This window comes from Capricornis sumatraensis, chromosome 2 (assembly GCF_032405125.1).
Source record: "Capricornis sumatraensis isolate serow.1 chromosome 2, serow.2, whole genome shotgun sequence".
Taxonomy (NCBI): domain Eukaryota; kingdom Metazoa; phylum Chordata; class Mammalia; order Artiodactyla; family Bovidae; genus Capricornis; species Capricornis sumatraensis.
Window position 1 is genome coordinate 37,381,856 of NC_091070.1, and position 21,291 is coordinate 37,403,146.

Below are 21,291 nucleotides of genomic sequence, written 5' to 3' on the forward strand. Positions count from 1 at the left end.
TCCTAAAAATTCCCACCGAATAAAACATAGCTCTCCACTTTTAGGCTGTGAGTATTTTTTTAAGTCGACAGGAATATTGTATTTTTCCCCCCATTTTCATTGTTTAAGGCATCTCCGTACTGTCTCCATGGGCTTCCCAGGTGGTCCTAGTGGTAAAGAATCCACGCGCCAACACAGGAAACATGAGAGACTTGGGTTCAGTCCCTGGGTGGGGAAGATTCCCTGGAGGAGGGCATGGCAACCCACTCCAGTGGTCTTGCCTGGAGAATCCCAGGGACAGAGGAGCCTGGCAGGCTACAGTCCACAGGGCCGAGAAAAGTCGGACACGACTGAAGTGACTCAGCACGCGCACACGTTGTCTCCATAGTGGCTGTTCCCAATCGACTTTCCAGCATCAGTGGAGGAGGGTTCTCATTTCTCCACACCTTCTCCAGCCCTGGTTCTTTGTAGAGTGTTTGACAATGGCCATTCTGATCGGTGTAAGGTGATACCTCATTGTAATTTTGATTTGGATTTCTCTAGTACTTAGCAAGGTGGACAACATTACCTGTGATTTTTTTTTAAACAGTATGAGTGAAACATCTTGCAATTGACTCTTGAACGTCTGCCCTGTGTTTTGATGAACACTCCTAGAACATTCCTTGAAGGCAGGTGTTGTTTACTCACAACCCCACGGACCTTCTGAATATTAAGTGCCCATCAGCACAGTTTAGATCAGCAGATTTCGACGTTGTTGTTATGGAAAATGGCCACAAGGTGGCAGCATTTTCGTGCCCTTTTTTTTTTTCTTTTTCTTTCTATGCAATTTCGTTTTGATCTTATATTGGAATAGAATTGATTTCCAAAGTTGTGTTTGTATAAGGTGTACAGGTGTTGCAGAAACCATACTCGAGAAATCAAGCACCACATTGGGAGAGCTGGAGAACTCAGGTTTATTACGCTGGCGGGCCCAGAGGAGTTAATACTCCAAGCTCTGAGCCCTCCGAACAAAGAGAGGGTTACACAGTTTTTATACACGGACAGGTGGTGACCCAAGGAGGAAAAAGCAGATAACCAAGGAGGGTCTTGGAATGCAGGAATGGAAAAACCAGACCTTTATCATCCTTCCCTCCCCTATGTTGTAACTATTAATGGAACAGTATAACCTGTCTCCCCTCCTACCCCATAGGGAGGAGGTATTTGCCTTACTCTTCCCCCCACCCAGTATAGGTGCCTCATCCAATCAGCAAATGACCCACAAGACCCCTATCCCACCCCTTGTACCCTGGGTATAAGAGTGGACTAAGGACCCCCATTCAATGTCAGGGCCCTTGAGCTGGCCCGCTATTCTAACAACATCTCCCACTCTAATAAACTTTATTTCCCTCTCATTCTGTCTCATGTCTGGAAATTCTTTCCAACCTGTGCCTGGACCACGACATTTTTGGTGGCCCATACGGGGAACTTGGGATCTCTTCCTCCTCCTCCTCACTTCTCCTTTCTCATATGGACCCTCTGCGAGCAGGCAAGTGCTGTGGAAGCAACTAGGAACTCTGGCCAGGGTTACCCTCTGGTGTGTTCCAAAGGCCCCAGTGCTCACTGCGCCCCAGTAGCTGCCGCCCAAATGGGTAAGAGTCTCTCCTTTGTCTTCTTTCCTACTGAGCACTAGGCCAACCAATATTGTATGGGCATAGGTCAGGCACTTAAAAGCCATTAGGGCGCCTGCCACATGAAGACTCCTGTGTGACGATAAGGGAGACACGGAATGGATCAGGCCCCAAGGGCATCTGCCCCCAGCAAGACAACTTCCGTGCACTGTCAGGCTCAAAGTGGTTGAAGCAAAGCAGAGATCATTGTCCTCTGGCCACCGCCTCCCTGATAGGATTGTAAGACGGATTCCTCAGCCTTCTTCCTTGTCACTTTCACTTCTTTCCCTTTCCATTTGGATTGATTTACAAGAGCCTAGGTATTGCCTCTGAGCCATCCCAAGAATGCCTTCCACGTTTCAGGGAGTAGCCAAACGGTGAGTCACCTGGCTGCTCCCAGGAATCTTTCTCTGCCCAGGTCACGTGGTGTCTTAGCTCTGTCTTTGCCTGGGTCATGTGACCGCATGGTTCTCAGCGGTCACCTCTCACAGTCGGCTGTGACTCTGGGGACTGTGGATCGTTTTTGCGCCATGAGTCACTCAGAGAGATCACTGGGACAAAAGGGACACCTCTCTGTCAGCAGGTGGCAGGACCCCCATTCTACGGCAGGTAGGCTAAGAGTGGGTTCTGGTACGTCCCGGGAGCCTTTCTTAGACTCACCCCTTGGCTATATTCTCAGAAACTGGAAAATTTTGACCCTGCTAAAGGCCTGGTCCCAATACAAACTGGGGGACCCCCAAAAAAAAAAGCTTTTGCCCAAAGCAGGGAAAGGACTCAGAATTTCCTTGTGTTCAGTCCTTCATGGCCGTCAGCTAGAATCCGGATTTGAGGAACTCATGCCACGTGTGTCTTTCTTTTGCTACCCTGTCTCCTGTCCCGCTCTGTCTCCATCAGATTTCCTAGATGACCCCTACTTGACCTTTCATATCCACGTGACCTCTAGGAAAGAATTCTGAGGTTCCCTTTGGTCCAGGTCTTTCTCCTGTATTCAAAAGCCTGAAGGATCAAAAACTCTCCTAACAGTCTAAAGAATCCCCTTCTAACTATGCTTATCTCTCAGGTGGAGAGGGAACCAAGTTTCCCCCACTCCTGAACATCCTAAAGAATTCCCTCTAACTACTCCTGTTTCTCAGGGTGGGGAAGAACCAAGTTTTTTCCCCCACTCTTGCAAATTCCCTTAACTCTTCAGATTCATCTGATGGGACAAAGACCTCATTTCCCACCAGAGGGACAATCCAAGATTTTTATCAGATGATCTGCCCCTGATATCAGAGTCAATTTGAGCACTATTTGGTCTATATTTTAGCTATAAAACCATGACAAAAAAGGAAAGATGACTTTTTGACACAGAATGGCCATGATATTCTTTAGACTCCGGAGAAAATTGGTTAAAATGAAATTTTTTCTCTTGGAAACTGCAAAACCAGTTCTTTTTTCATATACAATTAAAACAACTAGCTTGCTAAAAGCCCTGCCTAGGGAAAAGCTTGAAGTTAACCCTTTCCAAGTCCTTGAAATACACAGCCCACTTTGCCTGAGACCTCAGCCTTGGGCAAATTAGAACTTAAAAAAAACAAGGTGGGAGGGGGAGGGGGGGCATCAAAGAAACATTTTAAATCTCTAGCAAAAAACTATGAGATTTCTGTCTGTCTGTCTGGATTTATGTATGTCTCAGTGTGTGTCTTTGGCTTTTTAAAAAATATTGCTGAAGTTGTAAATAAGTTCTAATGGTGGCTCAGATGGTAAAGCGTCTGCCTGCAATGCGGGAGACCTGGGTTCGATTCCTGGGTTGGGAAGATCCCCTGGAGAAGGAAATGGCAACCCACTCCAGTACTCTTGCCTGGAAAATTCCATGGACTGAGGAGCCTAGTAGGCTATAGTCCATGGGGTCGCAAAGAGTCAGACACGACTGAGTGACTCCACTTCACTTCACTTCTCTTCTAATTTAATTGGCCTAAAGAAAAGTAAGCACTTACAAATCAGACAACTCTAAATACAAGAGAAATTAACCTAAATGAATATTAGATTCACTTGAACTGGGAAATAGTCAATATTAAATATCTAGTATTAATGTTTGTTTGCTTATCTAATAGAGATATATCTGAGTCGTTAACATAAGCATAATATTTTCACTGTGCCTAGGTTTATTATAAGTTAAATATTGTTATATTGTTATATCTGTTACAAGTTTGTCAGCAAGGAAAGTACCTCAAGTGAAGAAACTTCAAAAAAATGTAAATAAGATATGAGCTTTTAGATAAATTCTATGAAGACTAATTATACTTTAGAAATGTCTGCCTAAAACAGTCCCTCTAGATTTTGGTAACCTGAATTTCTAGGGTTGTGCTAAACTAAGTGACTGATTTATTGAATAGCTAGATCATTTCCAAATAAAATAAGATTCTGAAACATTCATTCAGTTCAGTTCAGTTGCTCAGTCGTGTCTGACTCTTTGCGACCCCATGAATCACAGCACACCAGGCTTCCCTGTCCATCACCAACTCCTGGAGTTGACTCAAACTCACGTCCATTGAGTCAGTAATGCCATCCAGCCATCTCACCCTCTGTCGTCCCCTTCTCCTCCTGCCCCCAATCCCTCCCAGCATCAGAGTCTTTTCCAATGAGTCGACTCTTCGCATGAGGCGGCCAAAGTACTGGAGCTTCAGCTTTCTGAGCACTAACTTCCTCTTACAGAGAAACTAGTGATCTTGGACTATTAATGAATAATGTTGATGCCATCCTGAAATGTTCTCTAGAATTTTTTTTCAGAAATTATCACTGGTATTTATGTTCACCAATCTATAGAATGCTAATATAAAGGTCAGTTCTTTGTTGCTTAAGGAAAGTATGATGTGCGTTTTCAGTAAAGAAGGTATAAGGAATGAAATTACATTTTATGAAGGGAAAAGGAAGTAGGTCTGACTTACAGGTGGCTGTTTCAGGATGGGGGAACAAAGTAATGGGTACAGAAAGTGATAAGGTTTGATGGAAAGTGGACCCCAAGAGAAGAGTTTTGTGCGTAAACACAAGTTTTCTTGAGATGTTGAACTGCCTTTGATAATGGATTTTAAGTTTCTTTACCTCTAAAGAGACCTGTTCCACATTTACCTTTGAAGTCTGTTAACTTTGGCTAAGTGAATAAACTATTGTTTCACAGTGACTTATATGATCCTATCTGACTGAGTGCTTGATATTTTTGATATTTATTGAAAACACTTCCTAAATCATTTGACTACTAGCTAACTTTGGGATGCTTCAGAGGGCCCCTGAAACATCCCAAAGAGAGATATTAAACTGCTTGAGTTCATTTGACGTGTTAAATTACATGGGAAGCATTGTTGGAGGAATAATGAATCTTCTCGGGTTATATAGTATTGTTGATGTTACTAACATAGATATCCTAGAAATTATGTGAAATTCATGAAAATCTGATATGTCCTGGTAAAATGTTGTCAGTTATAATTCTAGTTATCATATTAAAGTGCTACATATCACAGAAATGACCAGGCTACTTTGTCAATTGCAGTTTAATCAGGTTTTAAACATGCCTTCTACGGTTTCACTTTGATGCCTTTGCAAGAATACTGCTACTTTAAGATTTATGGAAAAGACTTCTAAGATTAACCGATAAACAAATTTTGTTTGTTATCTGGTAAGCTGGTACCAGACTGGAATTTAGTCTACTCTCTATGTTAAAAGAACAAACTTTTCTTAGCATGAAGCTTTCAATAACAGATTATGAATTTCTTTGGCTTTAAGTGATTTATATTTGTTTTAAAAATCTTTTGTTACTTTGGTAAAGTAAATAAACATTATTTAAGATTATGATACATGTAGACAAAGCTCATTCTGCTTCTACAAAAAATAAGCCCTCATGATTAGACTTTTGCTATTCTGATGTCCTTAAAAGATGGCAATAGTCTACTCCTAAAACAGGGAATTAAAAATGGGTGAACAATAGCTGTAAATCCAAGAAGGCCACTTGGATTTTCCCAGCTTCCTGACAAAGCTCATTTTTATTTGATGGGTTAAAGCCTTCCCTGGCTACAGGGTTAATTCCCTCATAATGAAAAAATTATGTTTCACTGAATATTAACCTTTGTTAATTGTCAAACTCAGTTTCTAGTTTTGTTAATTAAGGTCTAGTGTTTACTAAGACTCACCTCTGACATAGTTTGTTGTTGTTATGTTATATTGCTAAAAGACTGAATTGTTATTAAAAAGGAAACTCTAAGTTTGTTTCTAAACCTTATCTAGTAAGCAATCTTCAGATAAAGATCAGATGCTCCATGATGTACAACCAGGAGATTAGCACCAGGGTATAGTCATTTAAAAATGAAGTCAGATGACCTGGGATATACTGGGCTCTACCTAATGAAAGTTCTTGACTTTAGCTATATTATTTTCTATGTAACTTGTTTCAGAAGATTGTTTCTTATGTTACTAAATGTATGACTGGGCCTGTGATAAAATGCTGATATGTAGTTCCATATGAGATCAATGATTGTAATAATGTAACTCTAGATATGAGAAGAACCAATGAGAGAGGATATTTTCCTAGACCAAGAGGCTAGTGAGACAGGTATGGTCCAGAGACTCTTGCCACTTGCAAGGCCAGGTCTAGTAACAGCACATTGAGTGGCCTGTCAATGGAATCTTCATTAGACCTGGGAATGAGCCTTCCCAGCTCCATGGGAGAAAATGGCCATGAAATGCCCCCAAAGCATGGTCAAATATGTAGCTATGAAGGGACTCTGCTGACTGGCCGTTGGCACTTGCCAGCTGCTCTACAAAGATTACATCATGACCACTGCAAACTGCTGACCTTCAACACCCCCTTGAAAGGAGTTCAGGGTGGAGATCAGAAATAAGGCACTCTTTGCTCTGGGAAAAACCCAGAAGAACTGGCCTTCAGATAGTCAGATGTTTTCAGGTAAAGATTTTATGAGCTCAAATTCTTGCATCTTCTCCTAACTAGAGAAACACTAATGTCATGAACCAGTGTCTAGTCCTGATTCTCCTGGCCAGCTCCTCAGCAGCTTTTCTATTTCTATTAATCTTTGGGCCATGCACCTTTAACTTTCTTGGTAAGTTTGTTTCTTCTAGAATACAACAAATCTCCAAGTGATAGTTTGACAAGAATTTTCCCTGAGCAACAAACACCTAGACAATGCTGAACCAAGTCACCTTACCATTCCATGGACTCTCATCTCCCTCCGTAAATGCACCCTGACAGAGAGCAGGCAAAGGGAGCCCAGAGCCGGACGATGCTTCTCTACAGCCTGAAGAACCCTGTGTGGTCATTGCCCCTTTCCCCCTGAGACTGGGTTCCCAAATGCCTGAGAAGGGAAATAGATAGACAGCTAGATATGAACAGGGTATCAGAAGGGGCCAAAGAATTGGCCCTAAAAATAAAGAGAGGGAGGAATGTGATGACCCAAGGATGAAAGAGCAGATAACCAAGGAGGGTCTTGGAATGCAGGAATAGAAGAACCAGACCCTTATCGTCCTTCCCTCCCCTATGTTGTAGCTATTAATGGAACAGTATAACCTGTCTCCCCTCCTACCCCATAGGGAGGAGGTATCTGCCTTACTCTTCCTCCCACCCAGTATAGGTGCCTCATCCAATCAGCAAATGACCTGCAAGACCCCCATCTCACCCCCTGTACCCTGGGTATAAGAGTGGACTAAGGACCCCCATTCAATGTCAGTTCTCCCTTGAGCTGGCCCACTGTTTTAACAACGTCTCCCACTCTAATAAACTTTATTTCCCTCTCATTCTGTCTCATGTCTGGAAATTCTTTTCCAACCTGTGTCCAGACCATGACAGGCATGATTAAGCAGATTTGTGGGTTTGCAGGGGCTAGAGGTATTGCAAACAGCAGGACAAGGGTGAGAGAGATAAGCTCCATTTCCTAGTATTGTGAGTTCCCAGTTTCTGAGACCTACATGTTCTAGACTTTGCAAGGAGCAAGCTGAGTTACTGAGGCAGGAGAAGGAGGTAAAATTTTAACTTTTACTCTTCACAGGAACTTAATTCAATCCATGCCTATATGCATATCTTTTCTTTTTCAGGTTCTTCTTCCCATACACAGAAGATCCTAAAAAGTACTGAGAAGCAAGAGTCAGAGAAGAGAATAAAAATGTGGCAAGAGGTGGTGGAAGTGTTGGAAACAAATGCAAAATCCAAGAAATATAATTCTGTAGAAGCAGGGCTCTGCAAATTTAAAGCACAGAAACTGGATTCTGGAATTCTTTATGGTGGGTGCATTTTCCCTAAGAAACTGCCAGAGAAGCCACCCACTGTGCCTACTGGCTTTGATTTTGAAATGGAGAAAAGAATCAAACAGCAAGAAGAAGCAAAGAGGGTATTGGAGGATAAACACTTTAATGCAAAGCCTTGCCCTTATCATATCCTGTTAGGTGTTGTGGGTGTTCCCAATAAGAAAAAAATTCCACTTACCATCCCCAGGACCCCTGCCTTTGTTCAGAAGGAGAGAACCCCAAAACCAACCCCAGAGGGTGAGGATGAGGAGCAGCCAATGGTGATCAGAGCTCAATTGCCCCATTACGGAGTACCTTTTAAGCCCAAAATCCCTGTGAGGAGAACTGTGGAAACACGCCCTTTCTCTTTTGATTCAAAAAGTCACTTACAGAAAGAGAAGAAAATAAAACAGCTGCAGAAAGGGGAGGTGCCCAAGTTCTAGGCTCTTCCTTTGCCTCATTTTACCACTATTAACCTGCAAGAGAAGAAGATGAAGAACACAACTCAGGTTGAGCCTTCTGCTTGGAGCCTGGCAGAAGAGGTGCATGAAGGCACAGACTTGGGTGCTCCCGTGCCCTAGTGACAAAGAAGGCTCCTCCTGGTGTGATGGAAAGGGCAGCTCTGATTTCCGGATGGTGTCTGCAGCCAACACTAGCGGTGGAGTTGACTGGAGAACTTGGGTGGTACCCACATAGTCAAGCGCTGCTCACATATAGTAATTTGTGTTGCTTCCAGCCTCCTCCTCTTTTATAAGTCAGACTATATAGTGATTTAGTTTGTAATTTATTCACTTAAAGTGTAATTTTTACTGCTTTTATCCTTCACTTTTTATATTTAAATTAAAAAATAAAGATACTTGATTCAATTTATAGTTTATGTCTGACTCTTTCCTCTTCTCTGTGCAAACTGAATTTGGAGTAAAGGAGCCCTCTGCTTTGAGGGGGGAGCCTTGTTAACCGTCTGATGCGGAAGAGACTGGACTGATGTGTCCCTCACAGAGGCTGTCTGCCGGCTTCGGGCAGAGCTGCTCTTCAGGTACCTTCTTCCCTTCATGATGCTGACAATGAGGGAATGCTGAGCAGGACATGTTTTAAGTCCTCCTGCGAGCTGGGCTGGAATCAATATGTTTGTCTTACTAAAACTTAGAAAAGGCAGTTTCATACTCTTCTCAACAGTGATTCTTAGCATTTACATGCCATCAGCAGCACCGAAAGCATTCTCTTTCCTCCATGTCTTCTCCACCATTTACCTTTGTGGACTGAGGTTGGCCTTTCAAACAGATGCACGGTTACCTCGCTGTGGTTTTGATTTGCGCGTCTCTAACAATTCCTGAGGTGCAGCACATTTTCATGGGCTTTGATTTTAACTAGTGTGTGTGGAACTGACTGTGGAAGTTTTCTTCTTTGTAGTCTGCCCATTTTTTCTTTATTTTTCAGTTAGTTACCCATGGAAATTTTTAAAGTGCCAGTATCATTTAGAGCCCAGCAGTCCTTGTGAATATGAAGTGTACGTAAGTGTTGCAATGAATTAAGAAATAGTTTTCTGTTTTTCTTTTGCCTTTTGAGTCCTTCTCTACTTTAACTGTTCCTGATCTATATTCTGCATTGACAACTAAGTTTCCTTCTTTTAGAAGACTAGCCTGTTATGTAAACTGTATCCTGCACCTGCATGTGTGTATGTGTGTGTGTGTGTGTGTTATTTGCTCAGTCGTGTCTGACTCTTTTTGATCCCACGGACAGTAGCTTGCCAGGCTCCTCTGTCCATGGAATTCTCCAGGCAAGAATAGTGGAGTGGGTAACCATGCCCTTCTCTAGGGATATCCTGCACCTATTACCCTCTAACTCTGCATGAGCCATACTTTGCATCTATTATCTTTTAATTTTATGCTAGTCACATTCTGATGCTTAACTTTATGGTACTCTCTCTGCAAATTTCCCCTTATAATTTCTTTTTCCCTCTTTTTGTATTACAGAAAGAAAGCTGCAGTGCAATCCACAAAAGCAATGGACCCAGCTCCTGGGACTGTCTGCCATACCCAAGTTACTGGGTTCTCTGATGCCAGCCTATTGACTGTTTTGAAACAATGCAGAAAGAAAGAATACAGGATCCTTACATATTTGCTCTTTATCTCCAACCTCTGACTATGAGCCCCAATTGCGTGATCCCCATGATTCCCCATGGGTGCGGGGGAGACACAGTTCTTGAGGCACAAACCTACTGTGTTCTCTCCTCTGCCCGCTTCGGGATTAAAGCCATCTTTCTATTTAAAAAAAAATTTTTTTTCCCCACAAATTATAAGGTTCCTATCTTGTTCCTTTTTCATTGTTTCAAAACAGTCAGTAGGTTAATCTTCTGAAAAGAAGGAAACTTAGTTCTCAGTGCAGACTGTAGACCAGGAACAGCTAAACTAGAGAAGGAATCAAAAGGCCAAAGAGAAAAAACTTTTTCTTATTTCACTGCAGCATAAGCAATAGCTTTAAAGTTTCTGTTGTGGGAAATGGCCACAAGGAGACAGGATTTCTTCATGCCCTACTCCTGTTACTACAGTAACCAGAGCCTTCAGCTTACTCCTAGTCGTCGTTTCTTCTGGGACATGCCCGAAGCCTGTGTCTCATTAATCCTTGTCTTCGGTTGTTTTTTTTTTAACTTAATGTTTACTTCTTTTGGAGGATAGCTGACTTACAATGTTGTGTTTGTCAGTGTAGAGATCAGTTATCCCCATACACATATTGATTCATCTTTGCTTTTTCATATTCACATTATCATAGAATGTGTAGTACACCACCCTTTGTAAAGTAGGTCTGTGTTGATTCTGTGTTCTGTATGTATTCATGAGTATAAATGAATCCCAACCTAATTTTTTCTTTCTACCCACTACTCCCCTTCAGTAACCATATTTGTTTCCTAAGACTGTGCATGTATTTCACTCTATAAAATAGCTCATTGGTATCAGTTTCTCCTTCTGAAGTACTTCACTTACTATGAGTGTTCTAGATTATATGATTGTTCTAGATTCTCCCTGCAAGTGGCATTATCTTTGTTCCGTTTCCTGATGTGGGTGAAGTGTGGAGCCCGGTGATGGTTTCTTCTTCAAGAAAGGTACATCCCAGTTCCCACAAGCAGGTGTGCCCCCTGTTCAGTGATGAGAGACCCCAGGTGTGTGACCTGTGCCTCCTGGGAATGCAGCCCTAAGCTACTTTGAACCTGACCAAGTTCTGTCTGCATGGTAGATTCGGACTTCTGCAAGTCCTGTCTACACTGATTATTTACACCTGACCGGGTTCTCTGTGCAGTAGGACATGGAGACCTGGGTGGAGACCCGGCCGGGCCTCTGTTCTGGAAAACCCCGTGCCTGCATCTGAACGTCAGTGCTCAGATGTCTAGGGTCTGGAGCTGAGGTGGATTTCTCTGGGTAACCATGCTCTTCTCTGAGTGGAGTTCCATGGCCCTCCCAGGGGTCAGTGCTGAGGCAGGGCTCTTAGTCTTTCCCTCTGACGAGTTCACCTCCCCTGGGGCTCATCGAGACACCTCAGGCAGGCCACCTGGTTGTTGTTCTTCAGTCTTTAAGTCTGTCCAGCTCTTAGTGACCCCGTGGACTGCGGCACATCAGGCTTCCCTGTCCTCCACTATCTCCTGGTGTTTGCTCACACTCATGTCTATTGAGTCGGTGATGCCATCCAGCCATCTCATCCTCTCTTGTCCCCTTCTCCTCCTGCCTTCAATCTTTTCCAGCGTCAGGGTCTTTTCCAATGAGTCAGCTTTTCCCATAAGGTGGCCAAAGTATTGGAGTTTCAGCTTCAGTATCAGTCCTTCCAATGACTATTCACAGTTGATTACCTTTAGGATTGACTGGTTTGATCTCCTTGCTGTCCAAGGTCTCTCAAGAGTCTTCTCCAGCACCACAGTTTGAAAGCATCAGTTCTTCAATGCTCAGACTTCTTTATGGTCCAGTCCTCACATCCATACATGACTACTGGAAAAATCACAGCTTTGACTACATGGACCTGGATTGTTTACCCACTGGGGGCCCACCAACCACAGCCATGGTGTCCTGACCAAGAGAATGTGTGACCCCAGGTGGGGGGGGGTTGGTCTGGGGACTGTGTGAGTCTCACCCCATCTGTGTGGGTCAGAATCATGTGCAGACACTCAAAGCTAAGAAAAAGGGAAGAATACATGTGAACTTCACTTGACTTGTGTTTAGGAATTAATGCTTTACAATATCATTTTATATAGGCCTGTGCCTATTCCCTCTTTACCCCTGCAAGATTCCCCATCCCTGGGGCTCCTGGAGACTCCTCAGGTGAGCTACCTGGTAATTATTCCAATTCACCAGCACGAGAATGGCAAGAAGGGAGCAGGTTTATCTGCGCAATTGATTGCAGGGCACATGGATCAAGCAAAAAGCTAAAAGGTAGCAGGTTACTGCTGTGATCTCATTCCAGTAGACTGTCCATACTCAGCAGAGACCAGACCTGCCCCTCGTCTTCCAGCCCAGCGTCTGGTGTGTTTTCATAGCACCTCAGCAGGACAACAAAAGGCTGAAACTGCAAACACCAAGGTAGTGTGTTCAACATTATTGTGACAGCTGTAAAAGCAGTTAATATCACATAGAACCAAAGAGAAAAGAGGAGGATTTCTCTGGGACAAGTGTGGGGGAAGGAGACGGACCCGATACTTCGACCTACAAAGCCAGGAGGTCATAGGAACTCACTCGTTTCCCTTCTAGGGGCCCATCCAGCAGAGACCTGGTGTCCTGACCAAGAGTCTTGCCACCCCAGGTGCAGGGTCTGGGAGAGGAGTCACCCTAGAGACGGTGAACATGTGACCTCAGGTGCAGGGTCTGGGAGAGAGGTCACCCTAGAGACTGTGGACATGTGACCCCAGGTACAGGGTCTGGGGACGGGGGTCACCCTGGAGACTGTGGACATGTGACCCCAGGTACAGGGTCTGGGGACGGGGGTCACCCTGGAGACTGGACGTGTGACCCCAGGTACAGGGTCTGGGGACGGGGGTCACCCTGGAGACTGTGGATGTGTGATCCCAGGTGCAAGGTCTGGGAACAGGGGTCACCCTGGAGACTGTGGACGTGTGACCCCAGGTGCAGGGTCTGGGAACAGGGGTCACCCTGGAGACTGTGGACGTGTGACCCCAGGTACAGGGTCTGGGGATGGAGGTCACCCTGGAGACTGTGGACATGTGACCCCAGGTACAGGGTCTGGGGATGGGGGTCACCCTGGAGACTGTGGACGTATGAGCCCAGGTACAGGGTCTGGGGATGGAGGTCACCCTGGAGACTGTGGACATGTGACCCCAGGTGCAGGGTCTGGGAACAGGGGTCACCCTGGAGACTGTGGACGTGTGACCCCAGGTACAGGGTCTGGGGATGGAGGTCACCCTGGAGACTGTGGACGTGTGACCCCAGGTGCAGGGTCTGGAGACAGGGGTCACCCTAGAGATGGTGAACATGTGACCTCAGGTGCAGGGTCTGGGAGAGAGGTCACCCTGGAGACTGTGGACATATGACCCCAGGTACAGGGTCTGGGGACAGGGGTCACCCTGGATACTGTGGACGTGCGACCCCAGGTGCAGAGTGTGGGGATTTTGGGGGTCTCAGCCCAACCACACGGGTCTGGATCCTGTACCCAGAGACCCCATATGCGCTCTTTACCTCAGTGTGTCTTGTCCCCTCTGAGATTTCCAACATCTGAATTGGGGGTGTCACCCTGATTGACCTGTGGTCCTTTTCCTTCTCTTCATATTGTCACATTCACATGAGGTTAGGCACCTTTGAGTGAGTTGCTGCTCTGTGTTCTGCTGAGTGAAGGAAAACCTTTGGTGGTGTCGTATTAATATGATAGCATCAGTTCAGTTCAGTTCAGTCGCTCAGTCATGTCCGACTCTTTGCAACCCCATGAATCGCAGCACGCCAGGCCTCCCTGTCCATCACCAACTCCCTGAGTTCACTCAGATTCACGTACTGCTTTAGCTGCTCCTAGCTCTGCATGTCTATAACATAGTTTGCTTTTCTGCCCCCTAACTCTGCAGAAGCTACACTTCACTCCTATTGTCCTTTGCTGCTTACCCTTACAACACCCTCCGTAGTTACCCATCAGAAAAATGGCTGCAGAGCCACCGAACTGCCAGGCTCAATTACTGGGTTACTGATGCCAGCCTATGACTATTTTTGAGAAGATTCTAACACATTTATTCCTCATCACCAACCCCTCACTGCAAGCCCTGGCCTTATATGAGCCCCTAGACTCCTCATGGCGTGGGGGGTTAGGGGGGGTGGGGTGGGGGGTGGGGGTTGGGGTGCCACAGTTCTTGAGGCACAAGCCTACTGTGTTCCCCTCTCCACTGGCTGAGGATTAAAGACAACTTTCTATTTCCTCCAAGCTCTGTCTCTGTATTTTTTTATTTAGCTTCGGTGGACAGAGAAAGCCAAGATTTTGGCCAGCGACACTTGCATGTTATTTTTAAGTGACCCTCCATACATTCTCCTAAATATATATACTCCTCCTAACAGTGCAGAAGGGTTCCTTTCTCTCCACACTCTTTCTAGCCTTTATTCCTTAAGATGTTTAAGTAAGTAAGAAAGTAAGTAAGTGAAGTCGCTCAGTCATGTCTGACTCTTTGTGACCCTGTGGATTGTAGCCTACCAGGCTCTTCTGTCCATGGGATTTTCCAGGCAAGAATACTGGAGTGGGTTGCCATTTCCTTCTCCAGGAGATCTTCCCATCCAGGGATTGAACCCGGGTCTCCCACATTGTAGGCAGACACTTAACCATCTGAGCCACCAGATGTTTAGAAGTGGCCAATCTGATGAATGTGAGTGCTTACCTCATTGGACTTTTGATTTGCATTTCTCTAGTCATTAGTGATGCTAAGCATCTTTTCATGTGCTGTTATGCCCAGAGTCTGAGTCCTCAAAACTGAGAGAATAAGACGTCCACAGCAATGCAAAAGCATGAAGGGGTTTATTGCTAGCTAGGGCTCAAGTCTCATCCAGCGCAGGGGAGTATTGACGAGAGCCCCAAGCTCTGAATCACATCTACTTTTATACAGACGGTTCTTTGTTCCTGTAACAGCATAGCTGATTGGTTAAACTGTACGCGTGCGCGGGACCTTCAACCTCGCATCTCTATCAGGATTGGCTCAGGTCTGGCGCAGGCGGGGGGCTACGGGGCTTTTTTCTGATTGGTCAACCTACACTGCCTGCGGGAGTTCCCAGTGCCTCAGCTTTCCTAGAGACTAAACCTCAGGCCTAGCCTGCCCCTTAGAGCCTGTCCTGGCTTCAGTTTGGTCCTAACAGTGCCTATCTACTATCTGTACGCTTTCCTGAGAGAAACAACCATTTTGATCCTTGGCCCATTTGTTTTCCCTTGGTTTGTATGTATTTTCTATATTCAGCTGCGTGAGCTGTTTGTATGTTTTGGAGATGAATTCCTTGTGGGTCTCTTCCTTTGAAAATATTTCTTCCTATTCTGAGAGTTGTCCTTGTCTTTCCTTGAGGGTTTCCTTTTGGTATTCAAAAGCTTTAAGGTTAATTCGGTCCCATTTTCTGATTTGTGGTTTTTTTTTCATTTTTCTAAGAGGTGGATCCGCAAAGAACTTGCTGCATTCATGTCAAATTGTGTTCTTTTTATATTTTTCTCAAGAATTTCATAGTATCCATCCTCACAACTAGGTTTTTAAAACTATTTGGAGTTTATTTTTGTGTACGGTGTTAAGGAGTAGTCTAACCTCATTCTCATTTTCATGGCTGAAGGAAGGTTCACAATGCCCTCCATAGTGGCTGTTACCAATTTACATCCCAAGCGTTGGTGGAGGAGGGTTCCCTTGTCCCCACCCCCTCTCCAGCAGTTATTGTTTTTAGAGTGTTTGGCCATGGCCATTCTGACTGGTGTGATGTGATACCTCCCTGTGGTTTAGATTTGCATTTCGCTAATAAATAGTGATGTTGACATCTTTTGATTATTTTAAAGGGTGTGGGTTAAACTTACTTCTTGAAATTGGCTTCACTAATGCCTGCCTTGTTTTGAATTCTTTCCTGATGACCACCCCTAAGGCATTTCTCCGCACCTTAGGAGGGCAGGTGTTTTTTACTTTGTGAAATGAAAATATCTCCTGCCATATTAATAAACAAAAATGTCACAGCCATCAGCGATATCTGGCCTCCAGCTGTGAATGAGGGCTCCCCAAACTGCGATCCAGAGGATGCTGCCACCCCCCACGGTGATTGCTGAGGAGTGGGGGGAATGCAAGAAGCAAGGGGAACTAGGAAACAAGAGTGGCCCAGATAGCTGAAGTGCAGGAGAAAAGAATGAATGCAGCGAGCCCAGAGGCTTGCATCTTCCCATACACAGAATGCTAAATTCCTTAACTGGATATCTGATCTTTGCTGTTCAGACTGCCTGCTCCCTTTTTTGCAACCTTGTATATAGCCTGACTCCCCCTCCTGCCTCTTTGGAGCAGTTTTGTTAGAGCTACTGAGATGCTGTCTCCCAGGCTTGGAGTTGTAAACATTCCCACTGAGTAAAATAACTTTCTACTTTCAGGCTGTAATTTTATTTTTCAGTTGACAACTTACAGACCTTGAATCCTTGTGAATGTTAAATGCCCAGCAGCACAGCTCTTCATGGTGTTGTTACAGAAAATGGCCACAAGGCGGATGGACTTCTTCATGCCGCACCTTTTTTTAAAAAAACTGTAATTTCCTTGTTATTTTCTACTGGAAAATGATTGATTTCTAATGTGTTTGTTTCAGATGTACAGGAACTTGACTCAGTTATGTTAATACATAGATGTTTATCTATTCTCTTTTGGTTTCTTTTTCACATATAGATGATCACAGTGTGTTCAATAAACTTCCCTATGCTGTTCAGTAAGTACTTTTTGATCATCTATTCGATATATATATATATACACACATACATATATATACATGTGTATATATATATATATATGCACACATATATTTAAGGGATTGTTCATTCCAGTTCCTTAGATTATCTCGCCTGTATCTGGAAGGCAACAGATACTCCAGGTTCATTGTGGAGGCACACTGCCTGCCACATGTTCCCAGCTCCCTCAGCCCCACACACTCCAGCCTTGGAATCCAGGCTAATCCGGCTCCAGGGATGTGACACCAGCCCGGGTCATTATGTCCTGAGGAAAATAGAATCAGCATTTCTTTTTTGCTTCTGCTGTTTTTATCTCATCATTTGAACTGGAGTATATAGGTGAATTACAGTCTTGTGGGTGGTTTTTTTTCCTTCTACCACAACTAGTTTCGCTTCTATTCATACATATTGAGTTTTTTTTCCATATAGGTTATTACAGAGTGTGGAGTAAGTGTCCTTGTGGGTCCTGGTCATTTATACAGTGGGTTCTGGTCATTTATTTTATGAATAGTAATGTGCATATATTAGTATGAAGCAACTCTAAAGGAACTCATTTCTCCAAGCCCCACATCTTTATATCTTGGTGATTAGAAGTTTCTTTTCTAAGTCTATGAGGTTTTGTCTCTGGGCAAGAAGTTCAGATCTGCCCATCTTTAGATTACACCTAGAAGTGATATCATATGATACTGATACTTGTCTCTTCCTACATCCCTTACTTCACTCAGAATGATCATCTCTATTTTCTCTCTTGTGGCTGGCGTTGGCATTATCTCCTACTTCTTTATGGTTGAGAAATATTGCATTGTGTACATGTACCCTGTCGTCTGTATCAATTCAACTGTGCTTCTACAATAGCTTGATTCCCAGTCTTGGCTATTATACATTACAGGGTCAAAATCACAGGGTTACCCATTTTTTATTAATATTTTGGCTGTATTCTCAATCCCACCCCGGTCCAAACATGAGACACAAGCCTGCTCAGGCTCCAGGGATAGGATAGCAGCCCAAATCAGTGAGGTTTCAGAGAATAAATTAGGCACTGATTTTTTTTCTTTTTTTTTTTTAATCTCATGCTGAAGCTATGTCAGAGTACAGTTGATTTGCAGTTTTGTGCTTGCCATTAGTGTACAGCCACCTGATTTAGTTATGACATATATATGCAGTGTATCTGTTCCTTTTCGGATTCTTTTGCCATAGAGATTATTGCAGAAGCTCAAGCAAAGTTCCACTTGCTGAACATCAGGTCCCTCTTGAGCATCTATGACAGCTACAGATTTCTGTGTATATATGGAAGGAAGGAAAGATATAAACCTTTTGGATTATCTATTACACGTACAGATTTCTGTGTATATGTAAGTCCCTACCTCTGAATTCATCACTGCCCTTTCTTTTTTTTTCTTTTAATTGGAACCCTCTGTGTTTGAATTCTCAGAGTCTCTTTTTGGGTTGTAATTTCAGTTCCTTTGTATCTCTTTTTAAATTTTTCCTACAGGGGACATCAAAGGCTGCTGTCTTCCTCAGTCTGGCTGATTTCACTTAATGTATAATCCTTCAAGGTCCATCCTCCTAGTGACCAGTGGCATAATTTCGTAATTTCGATGGTGCTTTTTCATGGCTGAGCAATGGTCCGTTGTCTGTCTGTAGCACATCTTTTTTAACCTTTAATCTGTCAGTGGACATTTTGCAGGCTCTGTTTTGGCTGTTCCAAGTAGAGCTGCAGTGAATGTTGGAGTGCACGTGTTTTTACTGAATGATGAATGATGACCATCTCAGCTTATAGGCCCAGGTATGAGGATGTCTGATCCTAGGATTGGCTCTCTTGAGAGATTTTTCATTTTTATTTTTTTGACATGCGGAGGCTGTGCTTTCTAGCAGCTGTTGTCAATGTCCATTTCCACTGCCTGCTCTCTCCTGCGTTTTTTGTTTGTAGACTTATGAGGATGGCCAGTTTGACTGGCGGGATTTGATTTTCCACTGTTGTTTTGATTGGCATTCCTACCTACAGCAATTAGGAATGCTGTGCATCTCCTCCTGTGGCGGAGGTTTGCCTTTTTATTTTTTTTCTGTTTCCTTTACATTAAAGGGTGTGAAGAAAATTTACTGTGGCAATTGGCTTCTTGAAACTCTGTTGTGTTTGGAATTTATTTCTTCAATCCCTGCTGTGGGAGATTTCCTGAGGGCAGCTGTCATCAACAGAACCCCAGGCCTTGTGAATCAGAGGTCAGCCTCTTTGGTCAAGTTGTAGTTGCAGGAAATGTTTACAGGCGACTGCACTTTTTAAACCCCATGTGCAGAGGAGCCTGGAAGGCTGCAGTCCATGGGGTCGCGAAGAGTCGGACATGACTGAGCGACTTCACTTTCACTTTTCACTTTCATGCATTGGAGAAGGAAATTGGCAACCCACTCCAGTGTTCTTGCCTGGAGAATCCCAGGGATGGAGGAGCCTGGTGGGCTGCCGTCCATGAGATGGCACAGAGTCGGACACAACTGAAGCGACTTAGCAGCAGCAGCAGCACTTTTTAAAGCACATCTCTGGTTCCTGGGAAAGTCAGCATCCTGGGCTGTGGATTACAGTGAATTGTACCTGAGCAAACACCTAAGGGCTTCTGTTTCACCACTTTTCTCCCCTGTAAAGCATCACACACACACACACACACACACACACACACACACCAGACTAATTACTTCTGGGTCCACAGCACTCTGCTGAGTATGCTTAGGTGCCTAGAAGGCTGCACTCCAAAAAGGAGGCTTGAACTGGAATCCCCAGCACCAGGGCACGTGCAGGGTTTGTAATATTTGCTCCCAAGTCCCTGGAGGCCTGGATCCCACTGAGGAGTCTTATCCGAGCCAGAACATAGCAGGCAGTAGATGTTTAAAAAGGGTTCAGTGAAGGGTGCCCTGCCAGGCTGTGTCCCCCAGTCCAGTAGTGGGACCTACCCCTGCTCAGGCTCCAGGGATAGGATAGCAGCCCCAGTCAGGGAGGTCGGGGGGAGTAAAGTAGGCACTGCTTCTCTTTCCTTCTCTTTAACATCATGCCGATGTTATGTCGCAGTACAGTCGATTTGCAATGTTCTGACTGTTGTCACATAGTCACCTGATTCAGGTATAACATATCTATGAAATATGTCTATTCTTTTTCGGACTTTTTGCCATAGAAGGTCAAACAGAGTTGTGAACATCAGATCCTGATGGATTATGTATCTCAGATACAGTTTTCTGTGTATGCAAAGAAAGAAGGTAGAATATAATTTCTCTGGATTCTCTCCTAGAGATAAAGATTTCTGTGTATAGGTTAGAGGTACAGATTCCCATGTATATGAGAAAGGAAGGAAGGAAGGAAGAGGATAATCCTTAGGGATTATTGATTAGAAATACAGGTTTCTATGTCTATGTTAGTTCAGATCTCCTTTCATTTTCAGGCCCTTCATATTCTCTTTTTGGTTTTTTTTTTTTTTGGAACCCTTTGTTTATGTATGAAATCTCAGAGTCTCTTTGGGCTCGTAAATTTGATACTTTGTATGTCTATTGATATTTTACCTAGAAGGTATATTCATACACTACAATCTTCCTATGGCTGACTGACTTCTCTTAGAAATAATCCTTTAAGGTCCATCCATGTGGAGACCTGAGGTTATGTGACCCCAGGTTCAGTGTCTGGAAGGGGGGTTCTGGAGACTATGGATGTGTGACCCCAGGTACAGGGTCTGGGGGTGGGGTCACCTTTGAGTATGTCCACACGTGACCTCAGGTGCAGGGTCTGGGGGTCTCACTCCTCTGCACGAGTCAGGATCATGTGTACATGGAGACCCCCTCTCTCGCCTTTTCCTGTAGCATGTTTTGTTCCCCTGAGATTCCCACCATCTGAGTTGAGGGTGTTGCCCTGATTTACCTGTGGTCCTTTGTCTCCTCTTGTTGCATTCATATGAGGCCAGGCACCTTGGGGCAGCTGTGCTCCGTGTTCTGCTGAGTGACTGATAAACCTTGGTGTACAGTTTCTGAACCCCACTTGAGATTCTGGCCCTGGCACGGTGAAGCCTGTGCACTGACCCCACATTGTGGTGAAGGAAAGGAAGCATGTGTTGCAGATGCTGAGCAAGGAGTCCAGGGCAGACAGTGCTTAAAAGGCTCACACTCCCAGAAGGCTTCATGGGAAGTTGAAAGACGAGGTTAAGAAGGGGCTTATGGAGTGGGTGATCTGCTCAGGAACCTTCTCCTGATTGGCTGGTGGTGAGGTCATCGGGAGTGAGCATCATCACCTTCTGGTTCTACCAGGTCTGGAGTCTGCCTGCTTGTGGGCAGCATGCAGTCAACTTCCCCACCTGATGGGGGTTTCAGCGTGTATAAGACAGCTCACAGGACACGGCTCAGAACATTATCTACAGCCCTTGAGGAGGAACATAGGTCCTTGACTTTGTTTAATGGCTGTTATTGTTTTCTCTTTTTTGACATTTTTCCTTTCTTTCTGCATGTTCTCACTTTTCTAGTTAAATGT